The sequence below is a fragment of the Pan troglodytes genome, chromosome 18 (assembly GCF_028858775.2).
Source record: "Pan troglodytes isolate AG18354 chromosome 18, NHGRI_mPanTro3-v2.0_pri, whole genome shotgun sequence".
In the NCBI taxonomy this organism is placed as follows: Eukaryota; Metazoa; Chordata; class Mammalia; order Primates; family Hominidae; genus Pan; species Pan troglodytes.
In genome coordinates, this window is record NC_072416.2 from 92,082,372 (window position 1) to 92,105,219 (window position 22,848).

The window sequence follows — 22,848 nt, forward strand, 5'->3', positions numbered from 1 at the left end:
TGTAGATATTTCCATGTTTATACAGATACCGGTGTAGAAATTTCCATGTTTATACAGACCGCAGTGTAGATATCTCCATGTTTATACAGATAGCGGTGTAGATATTTCCATGTTTGTACAGATGGCGGTGTTGGTGTTTCCATCTATACACAGATTGCCGTGTAGGTGTTTCCATGTGTATACAGATGGCATTGTAGATATTTCCATGTTTATACAGATGGTGGTGTAGATATTTCCATGTTTATACAGATGACTGTATAGGTATTTCCATGTTTTTAGAGATGGCATTGTAGATATTTCCATGTTTATAGAGATAGCGGTGTAGATATTTCCATATTTATACAGATAACGGTGTAGATATTTCCGTGTTTATAGAGATAGCAGTGTAAATATTTCCATGTTTATACAGATCACGGTGTAGATATTTCCATGTTTATACAGACCGCTTTGAAGATATTTCCATGTTTATACAGATAGCGGTGCAGATATTTCCATGTTTGTACAGATGGCGGTGTTGATATTTCCATCTATACACAGATGACCGTGTAGATATTTCCATGTTTATACAGAAGGCGGCGCAGATATTTCCATGGATATGTAGAAGGCCGTGTAGATATTTCCATGTTTATACAGATGACTTTGTAGATATTTCCATGTTTATACAGATGGCGGTGTAGGTATTTCCATGTTTATAGAGATAGCTGTGTAGATATTTCCATGTTTGTACAGATGGCGGTGTAGGTATTTCCATGTTTTTAGAAATTGTTGTGTAGATATTTCCATGTTTATACAGATAGCGGTGTAGATATTTCCATGTTTCTACAGATCGCGGTGTAGATATTTCCATGTTTATACAGACAGCAGTGGAGATATTTCCATGTTTATACGCATAGCGGTGTACATATTTCCATGTTTATAGAGACAGCGGTGTAGGTATTTCCACGTTTCTACAGATAGTGGTGCAGATATTTCCATGTTTATACAGATGCCTATGCAGATATTTCCATATTTATACAGAGGGCTCTGTAGATATTTCCATGTTTATACAGATGGCAGTGTAGATTTTTCCATGTTCCTACACATGACTGTGTAGGTATTTCCATGTTTATACAGATGGCTTTGTACATATTTCCATGTTTATAGAGATAGCGGTGTAGATATTTCCATGTTTATACAGATAGCGGTGTAAATATTTCCATGTTTATACAGATCGTGGTGTAGGTAATTCCATGTTTATACAGATACCGGTGTAGAAATTTCCATGCTTATACAGACCGCAGTGTAGGTATCTCCATGTTTATACAGATAGCGGTGTAGATATTTCCATGTATATACAGATGGCGGTGTAGATATTTCCATGTTTATACAGATGGCAGTATAGATATTTCCACGTTTATACAGAGGGCTCTGTAGATATTTCCATGTTTATACAGATGGCAGTGTAGGTATTTCCATGTTTATAGAGATAGCTGTGTGGATATATCCATGTTTATACAGATAGCGGTGTAGATATTTCCATGTTTATACAGATCACGGTGTAGATATTTCCATGTTTATACAGACAGCAGTGGAGATATTGCCATGTTTATACTCATACCATTGTACATATTTCCATGTTTATAGAGACAGCGGTGTAGGTATTTCCATGTTTATACAGATAGCGGTGTAAATATTTCCATGTTTATACAGATCGTCGTGTAGATATTTCCATGTTTATACAGATACCGGTGTAGAAATTTCCATGTTTATACAGATGCCTATGCAGATATTTCCATATTTATACAGAGGGCTCTGTAGATATTTCCATGTTTATACAAATGGCAGTGTAGATTTTTCCATGTTCCTACACATGACTGTGTAGGTATTTCCATGTTTATACAGATGGCTTTGTAGATATTTCCATGTTTATAGAGATTGCGGTGTAGATATTTCCATGTTATACAGATAGCGGTGTAAATATATCCATGTTTATACAGATCGTGGTGTAGATATTTCCATGTTTATACAGATACCGGTGTAGAAATTTCCATGTTTATACAGACCGCAGTGTAGATATCTCCAGGTTTATTCAGATAGCGGTGTAGATATTTCCATGTTTGTACAGATGGCGGTGTTGGTGTTTCCATCTATACACAGATTGACGTGCAGGTATTTCCATGTGTATACAGATGGCATTGTAGATATTTCCATGTTTATACAGATGGTGGTGTAGATATTTCCATGTTTATACAGATGACTGTATAGGTATTTCCATGTTTTTACAGATGGCATAGTAGATATTTCCATGTTTATAGAGATAGCAATGTAGATATTTCCATGTTTATACAGATGACTTTGTACGTATTTCCATGTTTATACAGATGGCGGTGTAGGTATTTCCATGTTTATAGAGATAGCTGTGTAGATATTTCCATGTTTATACAGATAGCGGTGTAGATATTTCCATGTTTATACAGATGGCGGTGTAGATATTTCCATGTTTATAGAGATAGCGGTGTAGATATTTCCATATTTATACAGATAACGGTGTAGATATTTCCATGTTTATACAGATAGCAGTGTAAATATTTCCATGTTTATACAGATCACGGTGTAGATATTTCCAGGTTTATAGAGATAGCCGTGTAGATATTTCCATGTTTATACAGATAGCGGTTTGGATATTTCCATGTTTATACAGACCGTGGTGTAGATATTTCCATGTTTATACAGATAGCGGTGCAGATATTTCCATGTTTGTACAGATGGCGGTGTTGATATTTCCATCTTTACACAGATGACCGTGAAGATATTTCCATGTTTATACAGAAGGCGGCGCAGATATTTCCATGGATATGTAGAAGGCGGTGTAGATATCTCCATGTTTATACAGATAGCGGAGCAGATATTTCCATCTTTATACAGATAGCGGAGCAGATATTTCCATGTTTGTACAGATGGCGGTGATGATATTTCCATCTATACACAGATGACCATGTAGATATTTCCATGTTTACACAGAAGTCGTTGCAGATATTTCCATGGATATGTAGAAGGCGGTGTAGATATTTCCATGTTTATACAGATAGCGGTGTAGATATTTCCATGTATATACAAATGGCTGTGTAGATATTTCCATGTTTATACAGATGGCTGTGTAGATATTTCCATGTTTATACAGATGACTTTGTAGGTATTTCCGTGTTTATACAGATAGCGGTTTAGCTATTTCCATGTTTATACAGACCGCGGTGTAGATATTTCCATGTTTATACAGATAGCGGAGCAGATATTTCCATCTTTATACACATAGCGGAGCAGATATTTCCATGTTTGTACAGATGGCGGTGATGATATTTCCATCTATACACAGATGACCATGTAGATATTTCCATGTTTACACAGAAGTCGGTGCAGATATTTCCATGGATATGTAGAAGGCGGTGTAGATATTTCCATGTTTATACAGATAGCGGTGTAGATATTTCCATGTATATACAAATGGCTGTGTAGATATTTCCATGTTTATACAGATGGCTGTGTAGATATTTCCATGTTTATACAGATGACTTTGTAGGTATTTCCGTGTTTATACAGATGGCGGTGTAGATATTTCCATGTTTATAGAGATAGCTGTGTAGATATTTCCATGTTTATACAGATAGCGGTGTAGATATTTCCATGTTTATACAGATCACAGTGTAGATATTTCAATGTTTATACAGACAGCAGTGGAGATATTTCCATGTTTATACAAATAGCGGTGTACATATTTCCATGTTTATAGAGACAGCGGTGTAGGTCTTTCCATGTTTATACAGATAGCGGTGTAGATATTTACATGTTTATACAGATGCCTATGCAGATATTTCCATATTTATACAGAGGGCTCTGTAGATATTTCCATGTTTATGCAGATGGCAGTGTAGATTTTTCCATGTTCCTACACATGACTGTGTAGGTATTTCCATGTTTATACAGATGGCTTTGTAGATATTTCCATGTTTATAGAAATAGCGGTGTAGATATTTACATGTTTATACAGATAGCGGTGTAAGTATTTCCATGTTTATACAGATCATGGTGTAGATATTTCCATGTTCATACAGAAACCGGTGTAGAAATTTCCATGTTTATACAGACCGCAGGGTAGATATTTCCATGTTTATAGAGATAGCGGTGTAGATATTTCCATGTTTGTAAAGATGGCCGTGTTGATGTTTCCATCTATACACAGATTGCTGTGTAGGTATTTCCATGTGTATACAGATGACATTGTAGATATTTCCATGTTTATACAGATGGTGGTGTAGATATTTCCATGTTTATACAGATGACTGTATAGGTATTTCCATGTTTTTACAGATGACATTGTAGATATTTCCATGTTTATAGAGATAGCAGTGTAGATATTTCCATGTTTATACAGATAGCGGTTTACCTATTTCCATGTTTATACAGTCCGCGGTGTAGATATTTCCATGTTTATACAGATAGTGGTGCAGATATTTCCATGTTTGTACAGATGGCGGTGTTGATATTTCCATCTATACACAGATGACCGTGTAGATATTTCCATGTTTACACAGAAGGCGGCGCAGATATTTCCAAGGATATGTAGAAGGCGGTGTAGATATTTCCATATTTATACAGATAACGGGGTAGATATTTCCATGTTTATACAGATAGCAGTGTAAATATTTCCATGTTTATACAGATCACGGTGTAGATATTTCCAGGTTTATAGAGATAGCAGTGTAGATATTTCCATGTTTATACAGATAGCGGTTTAGCTATTTCCATGTTTATACAGCCCGCGGTGTAGATATTTCCATGTTTATACAGATAGCGGTGCAGATATTTCCATGTTTGTACAGATGGCGATGTTGATATTTCCAACTTTACACAGATGACCGTGAAGATATTTCCATGTTTATACAGAAGGCGGCGCAGATATTTCCATGGATATGTAGAAGGCGGTGTAGATATTTCCATGTTTATACAGATAGCGGTGTAGATATTTCCATGTATATACAGATGGATGTGTAGATATTTCCATGTTTATACAGATGGCTGTGTAGATATTTCCATGTTTATACAGATGACTTTGTAGTTATTTCCATGTTTATACAGTTGGCTGTGTAGTTATTTCCATGTTGATAGAGATAGCTGTGTAGATATTTCCATGTTTATACAGATAGCAGTGTAGATATTTCCATGTTTATAGAGATCGCGGTGTAGATATTTCCATGTTTATACAGACAGCAGTGGAGATATTTCCATGTTTATACACATAGCGGTGTACATATTTCCATGTTTATAGAGACAGCGGTGTAGGTATTTCCATGTTTATACAGATAGCAGTGCAGATATTTCCATGTTTATACAGATGCCTATGCAGATATTTCCATATTTATACAGAGGGCTCTGTAGATATTTCCATGTTTATACAGATGGCAGTGTAGATTTTTCCATGTTCTTACACATGACTGTGTAGGTATTTCCATGTTTATACAGATGGCTTTGTAGATATTTCCATGTTTATAGAGATAGCGGTGTAGATATTTCCATGTTTATACAGATAGCGGTGTAAATATTTCCATGTTTATACAGATCGTGGTGTAGATATTTCCATGTTTATACAGATACCGGTGTAGAATTTTCCATGTTTATACAGACCGCAGTGTAGATATCTCCATGTTTATACAGATAGCGGTGTAGATATTTCCATGTTTGTACAGATGGCGGTGTTGGTGTTTCCATCTATACACAGATTGCCGTGTAGGTATTTCCATGTGTATACAGATGGCATTGTAGATATTTCCATGTTTATACAGATGGTGGTGTAGATATTTCCATGTTTATACAGACGACTGTATAGGTATTTCCATGTTTTTACAGATGGCATTGTAAATATTTCCATGTTTATAGAGTTAGCAGTGTAGATATTTCCATGTTTATACAGATGGCGGTGTAGATATTTCCATGTTTATAGAGATAGCGGTGTAGATATTTCCATATTTATACAGATAACGGTGTAGATATTTCCATGTTTATACAGATAGCAGTGTAAATATTTCCATGTTTATACAGATCACGGGGTAGATATTTCCATGTTTATACAGATAGCGGTTTAGCTATTTCCATGTTTATACAGACTTCGGTGTAGATATTTCCATGTTTATACAGATAGCGGTGCAGATATTTCCATGTTTGTACAGATGGCGGTGTTGATATTTCCATCTTTACACAGATGACTGTGAAAATATTTCCATGTTTATACAGAAGGCGGCACAGATATTTCCATGGGTATGTAGAAGGCGGTGTAGATATTTCCATGTTTATACAGATAGCGGTGTGGATATTTCCATGTATATACAGATGGCTGTGTAGATATTTCCATGTTTATACAGATGGCTGTGTAGATATTTCCATGTTTATACAGATGAATTTGTAGGTATTTCCATGTTTATACAGATGGCGGTGTAGGTATTTCCATGTTTATAGAGATAGCTGTGTAGATATTTCCATGTTTATACAGATAGCGGTGTATATATTTCCATGTTTATGGACATTGCGGTGTAGATATTTCCATGTTTACACAGACAGCAGTGGAGATATTTCCATGTTTATACACATAGCGGTGTACATATTTCCATGTTGATAGAGACAGCGGTGTAGGTATTTCCATCTTTATACAGATAGCGGTGCAGATATTTCCATGTTTATAGAGATAGCGGAGTAGATATTTCCATATTTATACAGAAAACGGTGTAGATATTTCCATGTTTATACAGATAGCAGTGTAAATATTTCCATGTTTATACAGATCACGGTGTAGATAATTCCAGGTTTATAGAGATAGCAGTGTAGATATTTCCATGTTTATACAGATGGCGGTGTTGATATTTCCATCTTTACACAGATGACCGTAAATATATTTCCATGTTTATACAGATAGCGGTGCAGATATTTCCATGTTTGTACAGATGGCGGTGTTGATATTTCCATCTTTACACAGATGACCGTGAAGATATTTCCATGTTTATACAGAAGGCGGCACAGATATTTCCATGGATATGTAGAACGCGGTGTAGATACTTCCATGTTTATACAGATAGCGGTGTAGATATTTCCATGTATATACAGATGGCTGTGTAGATATTTCCATGTTTATACAGATGGCTGTGTAGATATTTCCATGTTTATACAGATGGCTTTGTAGATATTTCCATGTTTATAGAGATAGCGGTGTAGATATTTCCATGTTTATACACATAGCGGTGAAAATATTTCCATGTTTATACAGATCGTTGTGTAGATATTTCCATGTTTATACAGATAACGGTGTAGAAATTTCCATGTTTATACAGACCGCAGTGTAGATATCTCCATGTATATATAGATAGCGGTGTAGATATTTCCATGTTTGTACAGATGTCGGTGTTGATGTTTCCATCTATACACAGATTGCCGTGTAGGTATTTCCATGTGTATACAGATGGCATTGTAGATATTTCCATGTTTATACAGATGGTGGTGTAGATATTTCCATGTTTATACAGATGACTGTATAGGTATTTCCATGTTTTTACAGATGGCATTGTAGATATTTCCGTGTTTACAGAGATAGCAGAGCAGATATTTCCATGTTTATACAGATAGCGGTTTAGCTATTTAAATGTTTATACAGACCGCGGTGTAGATATTTCCAAGTTTATACAGATAGCGGTGCAGATATTTCCATGTTTGTACAGATGGCGGTGTTGATATTTCCATCTATACACAGATGACCGTGTAGATATTTCCATGTTTATACAGAAGGTGGCGCAGATATTTCCATGGATATATAGAAGGCGGTGTAGATATTTCCATGTTTATACAGATAGCAGTGTAGATATTTCCATGTTTATACAGATCGCAGTGTAGATATTTCCATGTTTATACAGACAGCAGTGGAGATATTTCCATGTTTATACACATAGCGGTGTACATATTTCCATGTTTATAGAGACAGCGGTGTAGGTATTTCCATGTTTATACAGATAGCGGTGCAGATATTTCCATGTTTCTACAGATGACTCTGCAGATATTTCCATATTTATACAGAGGGCTCTGTAGATATTTCCATGTTTATACAAATGGCAGTGTAGATTTTTCCATGTTCCTACACATGACTGTGTAGGTATTTCCATGTTTATACAGATGGCTTTGTAGATATTTCCATGTTTATAGAGATAGCGGTGTAGATATTTCCATGTTTATACATATAGCGGTGTAAATATTTCTATGTTTATACAGATCGTGGTGTAGATATTTCCATGTTTATACAGATACCGGTGTAGAAATTTCCATGTTTATACAGACCGCAGTTTAGATATCTCCATGTATATACAGATAGCGGTGTAGATATTTCCATGTTTGTACAGATGGCGGTGTTGATGTTTCCATCTATACACAGATTGCCGTGTAGGTATTTCCATGTGTATACAGATGGCATTGTAGATATTTCCATGTTTATACACATGGTGGTGTAGATATTTCCGTGTTTATACAGATGACTGTATAGGTATTTCCATGTTTTTACAGATGGCATTGTAGATATTTCCATGTTTATAGAGATAGCAGTGTAGATATTTCCATGTTTATACAGATGGCGGTGTAGATATTTCCATGTTTATAGAGATAGCGGTGTAGATATTTCCATATTTCTACAGATAACGGTGTAGATATTTCCATGTTTATACAGATAGCAGTGTAAATATTTCCATGTTTATACAGATCACGATGTAGATATTTCCAGGTTTATAGAGATAGCAGTGTAGATATTTCCATGTTTATACAGATAGCGGTTTAGCTATTTCCATGTTCATACAGACCGCGGTGTAGATATTTCCATGTTTATACAGATAGCGGTGCACATATTTCCATGTTTGTACAGATGGCGGTGTTGATAATTCCATCTTTACACAGATGACCGTGAAGATATTTCCATGTTTATACAGAAGGCGGCGCAGATATTTCCATGGATATGTAGAAGTCGGTGTAGATATTTCCATGTTTATACAGATAGCGGTGTAGTTATTTCCATGTATATGCAGATGGCTGTGTAGGTATTTCCATGTTTATACAGATGGCTGTGTAGATATTTCCATGTTTATACAGATGACTTTGTAGGTATTTCCATGTTTATACAGATGGCGATGTAGATATTTCCATGTTTATAGAGATCGCAGTGTAGATATTTCCATGTTTATACAGACAGCAGTGGAGATATTTCCATGTTTATACACATAGCGGTGTACATATTTCCATGTTTATAGAGACAGCGGTGTAGGTATTTCCATGTTTCTAAAGATAGCGGTGCAGATATTTCCATGTTTATACAGATGCCTATGCAGATAATTCCATATTTATACAGAGGGCTCTGTAGATATTTCCATGTTTACACAGATGGCAGTGTAGATTTTTACATGTTCCTACACATGACTGTGTAGGTATTTCCATGTTTATACAGATGGATTTGTAGATACTTCCATGTTTATAGAGATAGCGGTGTAGATATTTCCATGTTTATACAGATAGCGGTGTAAATATTTCCATGTTTATACAGATCGTGGTGTAGATATTTCCATGTTTATACAGATACTGTTGTAGAAATTTCCATGTTTATACAGACCGCAGTGTAGATATTTCCATGTTTACACAGATAGCGGTGTAGATATTTCCATGTTTGTACAGATGGCGGTGTTGATGTTTCCATCTATACACAGATTGCCGTGTAGGTAATTCCATGTGTATACAGATGACATTGTAGATATTTCCATGTTTATACAGATGGTGGTGTAGATATTTCCATGTTTATACAGATGACTGTATAGGTATTTCCATATTTTTACAGATGGCATTGTAGATATTTCCATGTTTATAGAGATAGCAGTGTAGATATTTCCATGTTTATACAGATAGCGGTTTAGCTATTTCCATGTTTATACAGACCGCGGTGTAGATATTTCCATGTTTATGCAGATAGCGGTGCAGATATTTCCATGTTTGTACAGATGGCGGTGTTGATATTTCCATCTATACACAGATGACCGTGTAGATATTTCCAAGTTTATACAGAAGGCGGCGCAGATATTTCCATGGATATGTAGAAGGCGGTGTAGGTATTTCCATGTTTATACAGATAGCGGTGTAGATATTTCCATGTTTATGCAGACAGCAGTGGAGATATTTCCATGTTTATACACATAGCGGTGTACATATTTCCATGTTTATAGAGACAGCGGTGTAGGTATTTCCATGTTTATACAGATAGCGGTGCAGATATTTCCATGTTTATACAGATGCCTATGCAGATATTTCCATATTTATACACAGGGCTCTGTAGATATTTCCATGTTTATACAAATGGCAGTGGAGATTTTTCCATGTTCCTACACATGACTGTGTAGGTATTTCCATGTTTATACAGATGGCTTTGTAGATATTTCCATGTTTATAGAGATAGCGGTGTAGATATTTCCATGTTTATACACATAGCGTTGTAAATATTTCCGTGTTTATACAGATCGTGGTGTAGATATTTCCATGTTTATACAGATACCGGTGTAGAAATTTCCATGTTTATAAAGACCGCAGTTTAGATATCTCCATGTATATACAGATAGCGGTGTAGATATTTCCATGTTTGTACAGATGGCGGTGTTGATGTTTCCATCTATACACAGATTGCCGTGTAGGTATTTCCATGTGTATACAGATGGCATTGTAGATATTTCCATGTTTATACAGATGGTGGTGTAGATATTTCCATGTTTATACAGATGACTGTATAGGTATTTCCATGTTTTTACAGATGGCATTGTAGATATTTCCATGTTTATAGAGATAGCAGTGTAGATATTTCCACGTTTATACAGATGGCGGTGTAGATATTTCCATGTTTATAGAGATAGCAGTGTAGATATTTCCATATTTATACAGATAACGGTGTAGATATTTCCATGTTTATACAGATAGCAGTGTAAATATTTCCATGTTTATACAGATCACGGTGTAGATATTTCCAGGTTTATAGAGATAGCAGTGTAGATATTTCCATGTTTATACAGATAGCGGTTTAGCTATTTCCATGTTTGTACAGACCGCGGTGTAGATATTTCCATGTTTATACAGATAGCGGTGCAGATATTTCCATGTTTGTACAGATGGCGGTGTTGATATTTCCATCTTTACACAGATGACCGTGAAGATATTTCCATGTTTATACAGAAGGCGGTGCAGATATTTCCATGGATATGTAGAAGGCGGTGTAGATATTTCCATGTTTATACAGATAGCGGTGTAGTTACTTCCATGTATATACAGACGGCTGTGTAGATATTTCCATGTTTATACAGATGGCTGTGTAGATATTTCCATGTTTATACAGATGACTTTGTAGGTATTTCCATGTTTATACAGATGGCGGTGTAGGTATTTCCATGTTTATAGAGATAGCTGTGTAGATATTTCCATGTTTATACAGATAGCGGTGTAGATATTTCCATGTTTATAGAGATTGTGGTGTAGATATTTCCATGTTTATACAGACAGCCGTGGAGATATTTCCATGTTTATACACATAGCGGTGTACATATTTCCATGTTTATACAGACAGCGGTGTAGTTATTTCCATGTTTCTACAGATTGCGGTGCAGATATTTCCATGTTTATACAGATGCCTAGGCAGATATTTCCATATTTATACAAAGGGCTCTGTAGATATTTCCATGTTTATACAGATGGCAGTGTAGGTTTTTCCATGTTCCTACACATGACTGTGTAGGTATTTCCATGTTTATACAGATGGATTTGTAGATACTTCCATGTTTATAGGGATAGCGGTGTAGATATTTCCATGTTTATACAGATAGCGGTGTAAATATTTCCATGTTTATACAGATCGTGGTGTAGATATTTCCATGTTTATACAGATACCGGTGTAGAAATTTCCAAGTTTATACAGACCGCAGTGTAGATATTTCCATATTTATACAGATAGCGGTGTAGATATTTCCATGTTTGTACAGATGGCGGTTTTGATGTTTCCATCTATACACAGATTGCCGTGTAGGTATTTCCATGTGTATGCAGATGACATTGTAGATATTTCCATGTTTATACAGATGGTGGTGTAGATATTTCCATGTTTATACAGATGACTGTATAGGTATTTCCATATTTTTACAGATGGCATTGTAGATATTTCCATGTTTATACAGATAGCGGTGTAGATATTTCCATGTTTATACAGATCACGGTGTAGATATTTCCATGTTTATACAGACAGCAGTGGAGATATTTCCATGTTTATACTCATAGCGTTGTATATATTTCCATGTTTATAGAGACAGCGGTGTAGCTATTTCCATGTTTATACAGATAGCTTTGCAGATATCTCCATGTTTATACAGATGCCTATGCAGATATTTCCATATTTATACAGAGGGCTCTGTAGATATTTCCATGTTTACACAGATGGCAGTGTAGACATTTCCATGTTCCTACACATGACTGTGTAGGTATTTCCATGTTTATACAGAAGCCTTTGTAGATATTTCCATGTTTATAGAGAGAGCGGTGTAGATATTTCCATGTTTATACAAATAGCGGTGTAAATATTTCCATGTTTATACAGATCGTGGTGTAGATATTTCCATGTTTATACAGTTAGTGTTGTAGAAATTTCCATGTTTATACAGACCGCAGTGTAGATATTTCCATGTTTATACAGATAGCGGTGTACATATTTCCATGTTTGTACAGATGGCGGTGTTGATGTTTCCATCTATACACAGATTGCCGTGTATGTACTTCCATGTGTATACAGATGATATTGTTCATATTTCCTTGTTCATACAGATGGTGGTGTAGATATTTCCAAGTTTATACAGATGTCTGTATATGTATTTCCATGTTTTTACAGATGGCATTGTAGATATTTCCATGTTTATAGAGATAGCAGTGTAGATATTTCCATGTTTATACAGATAGCGGTTTAGCTATTTCCATGTTTATACAGACCGCGGTGTAGATATTTCCATGTTTATGCAGATAGCGGTGCAGATATTTCCATGTTTGTACAGATGGCGGTGTTGATATTTCCATCTCTACACAGATGACCGTGTAGATATTTCCATGTTTATACAGAAGGCGGCGCAGATATTTCCATGGATATGTAGAAGGCGGTGTAGATATTTCCATGTTTATACAGATAGCGGTGTAGATATTTCCATGTTTATACAGATCACGGTGTAGATATTTCCATGTTTATACAGACAGCAGTGGAGATATTTCAATGTTTATACACATAGCGGTGTACATATTTCCATGTTTATAGAGACAGCGGTGTAGGTATTTCCATGTTTATACAGATAGCGGTGCAGATATTTCCATGTTTATACTGATGCCTATGCAGATATTTCCATATTTATACGGAGGGCTCTGTAGATATTTCCATGTTTATACAAATGGCAGTGTAGATTTTTGCATGTTCCTACACATGACTGTGTAGGTATTTCCATGTTTATACAGATGGCTTTGTAGATATTTCCATGTTTATAGAGATAGCGGTGTAGATATTTCCATGTTTATACACATAGCGGTGTAAATATTTCCATGTTTATACAGATCGTGGTGTAGATATTTCCATGTTTATACAGATAGCGGCGTAAATATTTCCATGTTTATACAGATCGTGGTGTAGATATCTCCATGTTTATACAGATAGCGGTGTAGATATTTCCATGTTTGTACAGATGGCGGTGTTGATGTTTCCATCTATACACAGATTGCCATGTAGGTATTTCCATGTGTATACAGATGGCATTGTAGATATTTCCATGTTTATACAGATGGTGGTGTAGATATTTCCATGTTTATACAGATGACTGTATAGGTAATGCCATGTTTTTACAGATGGCATTGTAGATATTTCCATGTTTATACAGATAGCAGTGTAGATATTTCCATGTTTACACAGATGGCGGTGTAGATATTTCCATGTTTATAGAGATAGCGGTGTAGATATTTCCATATTTATACAGATAACGGTGTAGATATTTCCATGTTTATACAGATAGCATTGTAAATATTTCCATGTTTACACAGATCACGCTGTAGATATTTCCAGGTTCATAGAGATAGCAGTGTAGATATTTCCATGTTTATACAGATACCGGTTTAGCTATTTCCATGTTTATACAGACCGCGGTGTAGATATTTCCATGTTTATACAGATAGCGGTGCAGATATTTCCATGTTTGTACAGATGGCGGTGTTGATATTTCCATCTTTACACAGATGACCGTGAAGATATTTCCATGTTTATAAAGAAGGCGGCGCAGATATTTCCATGGATATGTAGAAGGCGGTGTAGATATTTCCATGTATATACAGATGGCTGTGTAGATATTTCCATGTTTATACAGATGGCTGTGTAGATATTTCCATGTTTATACAGATGACTTTGTAGTTATTTCCATGTTTATACAGATGGCGGTGTAGGTATTTCCATGTTTATAGAGATAGCTGTGTAGATATTTCCATGTTTATAGAGAAGGTGGCGCAGACATTTCCATGGATATGTAGAAGGCGGTGTAGATATTTCCATGTTTATACAGATAGCGGTGTAGATATTTCCATGTTTATAGAGATTGCGGTGTAGGTATTTCCATGTTTATACAGACAACAGTGGAGATATTTCCATGTTTATACACATAGCGGTGTACATATTTCCATGTTTATAGAGACAGCGGTGTAGGTATTTCCATGTTTATACACATAGCGGTGTACATATTTCCATGTTTATAGAGACAGCGGTGTAGGTATTTCCATGTTTCTACAGATCGCTGTGCAGATATTTCCATGTTTATACAGATGCCTATGCAGATATTTCCATATTTATACAGAGGGCTCTGTAGATATTTCCATGTTTATACAGATGGCAGTGTAGGTTTTTCCATGTTCCTACACATGACTGTGTAGGTATTTCCATGTTTATACAGATGGATTTGTAGATACTTCCATGTTTATAGAGATAGCGGTGTAGATATTTCCATGTTTATACAGATAGCGGTGTAAATATTTCCATGTTTATACAGATCGTGGTGTAGATATTTCCATGTTTATACAGATACCAGTGTAGAAATTTCCATGTTTATACAGACCGCAGTGTAGATATTTCCATGTTTATACAGATAGCGGTGTAGATATTTCCATGTCTGTACAGATGGCGGTTTTGATGTTTCCATCTATACACAGATTGACGTGTAGGTATTTCCATGTGTATGCAGATGACATTGTAGATATTTCCATGTTTATACAGATGGTGGTGTAGATATTTCCATGTTTATACAGATGACTGTATAGGTAATGCCATGTTTTTACAGATGGCATTGTAGATATTTCCATGTTTATAGAGATAGCAGTGTAGATATTTCCATGTTTACACAGATGGCGGTGTAGATATTTCCATGTTTATAGAGATGGCGGTGTAGATATTTCCATATTTATACAGATAACGGTGTAGATATTTCCATGTTTATACAGATAGCAGTGTAAATATTTCCATGTTTACACAGATCACGGTGTAGATATTTCCAGGTTTATAGAGATAGCAGTGTAGATATTTCCATGTTTATACAGGAGGCGGCGCAGATATTTCCATGGATATGTAGAAGGCGGTGTAGATATTTCCATGTTTATACAGATAGCGGTGTAGATATTTCATTGTATATACAGATGGCTGTGTAGATATTTCCATGTTTATACAGATGGCTGTGTAGATATTTCCATGTTTATACAGACGGCTGTGTAGATATTTCCATGTTTATACAGACGACTTTGTAGGTATTTCCATGTTTATACAGATGACGGTGTAGGTATTTCCATGTTTATATAGATAGCTGTGTAGATATTTCCATGTTTATACAGATAGCGGTGTAGATATTTCCATGTTTATAGAGATAGCGGTGTAGATATTTCCATGTTTATACAGACAGCAGTGGAGATATTTCCATGTTTATACACATAGCGGTGTACATATTTCCATGTTTATAGAGACAGCGGTGTAGGTATTTCCATGTTTATACAGATAGCAGTGCAGATATTTCCATGTTTATACAGATGCCTATGCAGATATTTCCATATTTATACAGAGGGCTCTGTAGATATTTCCATGTTTATACAGATGGCAGTGTAGATTTTTCCATGTTCCTACACATGATTGTGTAGGTATTTCCATGTTTATACAGATGGCTTTGTAGATATTTCCATGTTTATAGAGATAGCGGTGTAGATATTTCCATGTTTATACAAATAGCGGTGTAAATATTTCCATGTTTATACAGATCGTGGTGTAGATATTTCCATGTTTATATAGATACTGTTGTAGAAATTTCCATGTTTATACAGACCGCAGTGTAGATATTTCCATGTTTATGCAGATAGCGGTGTAGATATTTCCATGTTTGTACAGATGGCGGTGTTGAGGTTTCCATCTATACACAGATTGCCGTGTAGGTACTTCCATGTGTATACAGATGACATTGTAGATATTTCCATGTTTATACAGATGGTGGTGTAGATATTTCCATGTTTATACAGATGACTGTATAGGTATTTCCATGTTTTTACAGATGGCATTGTAGATATTTTCATGTTTATAGAGATAGCAGTGTAGATATTTCCATGTTTATACAGTTAGCGGTTTAGCTATTTCCATGTTTATACAGACCGCGGTGTAGATATTTCCATGTTTATGCAGATAGCGGTGCAGATATTTCCATGTTGGTATAGATGGCGGTGTTGATATTTCCATCTATACACAGATGACCGTGTAGATATTTCCATGTTTATACAGAAGGCGGCGCAGATATTTCCATGGATATGTAGAAGGCGGTGTAGATATTTCCATGTTTATACAGATAGCGGTGTAGATATTTCCATGTTTATACAGATCGCAGTGTAGATATTTCCATGTTTATACAGACAGCAGTGGAGATATTTCCATGTTTATACACATAGCGGTGTACATATTTCCATGTTTATAGAGACAGCGTTGTAGGTATTTCCATGTTTATACAGATAGCGGTGCAGATATTTCCATGTTTATACAGATGCCTATGCAGATATTTCCATATTTATACACAGGGCTCTGTAGATACTTCCATGTTTATACAAATGGCAGTGTAGATTTTTCCATGTTCCTACACATGACTGTGTAGGTATTTCCATGTTTATACAGATGGCTTTGTAGATATTTCCATGTTTATAGAGATAGCGGTGCAGATATTTCCATGTTTATACACATAGCGGTGTAAATATTTCCATGTTTATACAGATCGTGGTGTAGATATTTCCATGTTTATACAGATACCGGTGTAGAAATTTCCATGTTTATAAAGACCGCAGTTTAGATATCTCCATGTATATACAGATGGCTGTGTAGATATTTCCATGTTTGTACATATGGCGGTGTTGATGTTTCCATCTATACACAGATTGCCGTGTAGGTATTTCCATGTGTATACAGATGGCATTGTAGATATTTCCATGTTTATACAGATGGTGGTGTAGATATTTCCATGTTTATACAGATGACTGTATAGGTATTTCCATGTTTTTACAGATGGCATTGTAGATATTTCCATGTTTGTAGAGATAGCAGTGTAGATATTTCCATGTTTATACAGATGGCGGTGTAGATATTTCCATGTTTATAGAGATAGCGGTGTAGATATTTCCATATTTATACAGATAACGGTGTAGATATTTCCATGTTTATACAGATAGCATTGTAAATATTTCCATGTTTATACAGATCACGGTGTAGATATTTCCAGGTTTCTAGAGATAGCAGTGTAGATATTTCCATGTTTATACAGATAGCGGTTTAGCTATTTCCATGTTTATACAGACCGCGGTGTAGATATTTCCATGTTTTTACAGTTCGCGGTGTAGATATTTCCATCTTTATACAGATGGCAGTGCAGATATTTCCATGTGTATGCAGATGGCGGTGTAGATATTTCCATGTTTATGCAGATGGCGGTGTGATATTTCCAAGTTTATAGAGATGGCGGTGAAGATATTTCCATGTTTATAGAGATAGCGGTGTTAATATTTCCATGTTTATAGAGATAGTGGTGTAGGTATTTCCATGTTTATAGTGATAGAGTTGTAGATATTTCCATGTTTATAGAGATAGCGGTGAAGTTATTTACATGTTTATAGAGCTAGCGGTATAATTATTTCCATGTTTATACAGATGGCTGTGTAGATATTTCCATGTGTTTACAGATAGCAGTGTAGATATTTCCATGTTTATAGAGATGGTGGTGTAGATTATTCCATGTTTATGCAGATGACAGTGTAGATGTTTCCAGATTTTTACAGATGGCAGTGCAGATATTTCCAGGTTTACAGAGATAGCGGTTGAGATATTTCCATGTTTATACATATACCGGTGTTGATATTTCCAAGTTTATACAGATTGCAGTGTAGATATTTCCATGATTACATCGATAGTGTTGCAGAAATTTCCATGTTTATACAGACAGCGGGGCAGATATTTCCATGTTTATACAGATCATGGTGTAGATATTTCCATGTCTGTACAGCATGCGGTGTAGTTATTTACATCTTTATAGAGATGGCAGTGTAGATGTTTTCATATTTTCACAGATGGCAGTGTAGATATATCCATGTTTATACAGATGGAGGTGTAGATATTTCCATGTTTCTACATATGTCTGTGTAGATATTTCCATGTATTGACAGATGGCGGTGAAGTTATTTCCATGTTTATACAGACACCGGTGTGGCTATTTCCATGTTTATACAGATAGCGATGAAGATATTTCCATGTTTATAAAGATAGCGGTGGAGATATTTCCATGTTTATACAGATGGCGGTGTAGATATTTCCAAGTTTATGCAGATAGCGGTGTAGATATTTCCATGTTTATGGAAATAGGGGTGTAGATATTTCCATGTTTATAGAGATAGCGGTGGAGATATTTCAATGTTTATACAGATAAAGATGTAGATATTTCCATGTTTATACAGATAGTGGTGTAGATATTTCCATGTTTATACAAATAGCGGTGTAGATATTTCCATGCATATACAGATAGCAGTGTAGGTATTTCCATGTTTATACAGATTGCGTTGGAGATATTTACATGTTTATACAGATAGAAGTGTAGATAATTCCATGTTAATAGAGATAGTGGTGGAGTAATTTCCATGTTTGGACAGATAGCGATATAGATATCTCAGTGTTCATAGAGATAGCGGTGTAGATATTTCCATGTTTATAGAGATAACTGTGTAGACATTTCCATGTTTATAGAGATAGCGGTGTAGTTATTTCCATACTTATGCAAATAGCCGTGTAGACATTTCGATGTTTATTCAGATGGTGGTGTTGATATTTCCATGTTTATACAGAAGGAGGTTTAGATATCTTCCATGTTTACACAGATGACTGTGTAGATATTTCCACGTTTTTACAAATGGCGATGTAGATATTTCCATGTTTCTACAGATAGCGGAGTGGCTATTTCCATGTTTATAGAGATGGTAGTGTAGATATTTCCATATTTATACAGATAGCAGGGTAGATATATCCATGTTTATACAGATAGCCGTGTAGATCTTTCCATGTTTATACAGATCATGGTGTAGATATTTTCATGTTTAGACAGATAACGGTGTAGATATTTCCACGTTTATACAGATGGTTGTGTAGATACTTCCATATTATACAGATGTCAGTGTTGATAATTCCATGTTTATACAGATAGCGATGTTGACATTTCCATGTTTATACTGATGGCAGTGTACATATTTCCATGTTTATACAGATGGCGGTGTAGGTATTTCCATGTTTATAAAGATGGCGTTGTTGATAATTCCATTTTTGCACAGATAGCGCTGTAGATATTTCCATGTTTACACAGATAGCGGTGTAGATATTTCCATGTTTATATAGATAGCGGTGTAGATATTTCCATGTTTACAGAGATAGCCGTGTAGATATTTCCAATTTTACACTGATAGCGGTGTAGATAATACCATCTTTACACAGATAGCAGTGTAGATATCTCCAGGTTTACACAGATAGCTGTGTAGATATTTCCATGTTTACAATGATAGCATTGTAGATATATCCATGTTTATACAGATAGCCGTGTAGGTATTTCTATGTTTATACAGATAGCGGTGTAGATATTTCCATCTTTATACAGATAGCGGTGCAGATCTTTCCATGTTTATATAGATCGTTGTGTAGATATTTCCATGTTTATACAGATAGCGGTGTAACAATTTCCTTGTTTATACAGATAGCGTTGCAGAAATTTCCATATTTATACAGATAGTGGGGTACATATTTCCATGTTTATACAGATAGCGCTGTACATCTTTCCATGTTTATACAGATCGTGGTGTATATATTTCCTTGTTTACAGTCAACAGTGTAGATATTTCCGTGTTTTTACATATGGCGGTGTAGATATTGCCATGTTTACACAGATGGCGCTGTAGATATTTCCATGTTTATACAGTCGGCGGTGTTGATACCTCCATGTTTATACAGATAGTGGTGTTGATATTTCCATGTTTATACAGATGGCGGTGTAGATATTTCCATGTTTATACAGATGGTGGTGTAGATATTTCCATGTTTATACAGATGGTGGTGTAGATACTTCCATGTTTATACAGATGGCGGTGTAGTTATTTCCAAGTTTCCACAAATAGCAGTGTAGATATTTCCATGTTTACAGAGATAGCTGTGTAGATATTTCCATTTTTATATAGATAGCGGAGTAGATATTTCCATGTTTACACAGATAGCGGTGAAGATATTTCCATCTTTACAATGATAGCGGTCTAGATATTTCCATCTTTACACAGATAGCGGTGTAGATACTTCCATGTTTACACAGATAGCGGTGTAGATATTTCCATGTTTACAGAGATAGCGTTGTAGATATTTCCATCTTTACACAGATAGCTGTGTAGATATTTCCATGTTCACACAGATAGCTGTGCAGATATTTCCATGTTTATACCGATAGCAGTGGAGATATTTCCATGTTTATAAAGATAGCGGTGTAGATATTTCCATGTTTATAGAGATAGCGGTGTAGATATTTCCATGTTTATAGAGATAGCGGTTTAGGAATTTCCATGTTTATAGACATAGCAGTGTAGATATTTCCATGTTCATACAGACGGCAGTGTAGATATTTCCATGTGTATACAGATGGCATTGTAGCTATTTCCATGTTTATACAGATGGTGGTGTAGATATTTCCATGTTTATACAGATGTCTGTGTAGATATTTCCATGTTTTTAATGATGGCGGTGGAGATATTTCCATGTTTATAGAGACAGTGGAGTAGCTATTTCCATGTTTATGCAGATGGCGGTGTAGATATTTCCATGTTTATAGAGACAGCGGTGTAGATAATTCCATCTTTATGTAGATGGCGGTGTAGTTATTTCCATGTTTATAGAGATAGCGTTGTGGATATTTCCATATTTATACAGATGGCTGTGTAGTTATTTCCATGATTATACAGATAGCGGTGCAGGTATTTCCATGTTTATACCGATAGCACTGTAGATATATCCATATTTATACAGAAGCCAGTGTAGATATTTCCAGGTTTATACAGATAGTGGTGTAGATATTTCCATGTTTATGCAGATAGCGGTGGAAATATTTCCATGTTTATACAGATAGCGGTGTTGCTATTTCCATGTTTATACAGATAGCGGTGTAGATATTTCCATGTTTATACAGATAGCGGTGTAGATATTTCCATGTTTATACAGATCACGGTGTAGATATTTCCTTGGTTATACAAATAGCGGATTAGTTATTTCCATGTTTATACAGATAGCGGTGTAGATATTTCCATGAATATACAGATGACTGTGTAGATACTTCCATGTTTATGCGGATGGCTGTGTAGATATTTCCATGTTTATGCGGATGGCTTTGTAGATATTTCCATGTTTATACAGATGACTTTGTAGGTATTTCCATGTTTATACAGATGGCGGTGTAGATATTTCGATGTATATAGAGATAGCTTTGTAGATATTTCCATGTTTATTCAGATAGCGGTGTAGATATTTCCATGTTTATACAGATCGTGGTGTAGATATTTCCATGTTCATACAGATCGCGATGTGGATATTTCCATGTTTATACAGATATCGGTGTAGATATTTCCATGTTTTTAAAGATATCGTTGTAGATATTTCCAGGTTTACACAGATTGCGTTTTAGATATTTCCATCTTTCTACAGATGGCATTGTAGATATTTCCATGTTTATACAAATAGCGGTGTAGATATTTCCATGCATATACAGATAGCAGTGTAGGTATTTCCATGTTTATACAGATTGCGTTGGAGATATTTACATGTTTATACAGATAGAAGTGTAGATAATTCCATGTTAATAGAGATAGTGGTGGAGTAATTTCCATGTTTGGACAGATAGCGATATAGATATCTCAGTGTTCATAGAGATAGCGGTGTAGATATTTCCATGTTTATAGAGATAACTGTGTAGACATTTCCATGTTTATAGAGATAGCGGTGTAGTTATTTCCATACTTATGCAAATAGCCGTGTAGACATTTCGATGTTTATTCAGATGGTGGTGTTGATATTTCCATGTTTATACAGAAGGAGGTTTAGATATCTTCCATGTTTACACAGATGACTGTGTAGATATTTCCACGTTTTTACAAATGGCGATGTAGATATTTCCATGTTTCTACAGATAGCGGAGT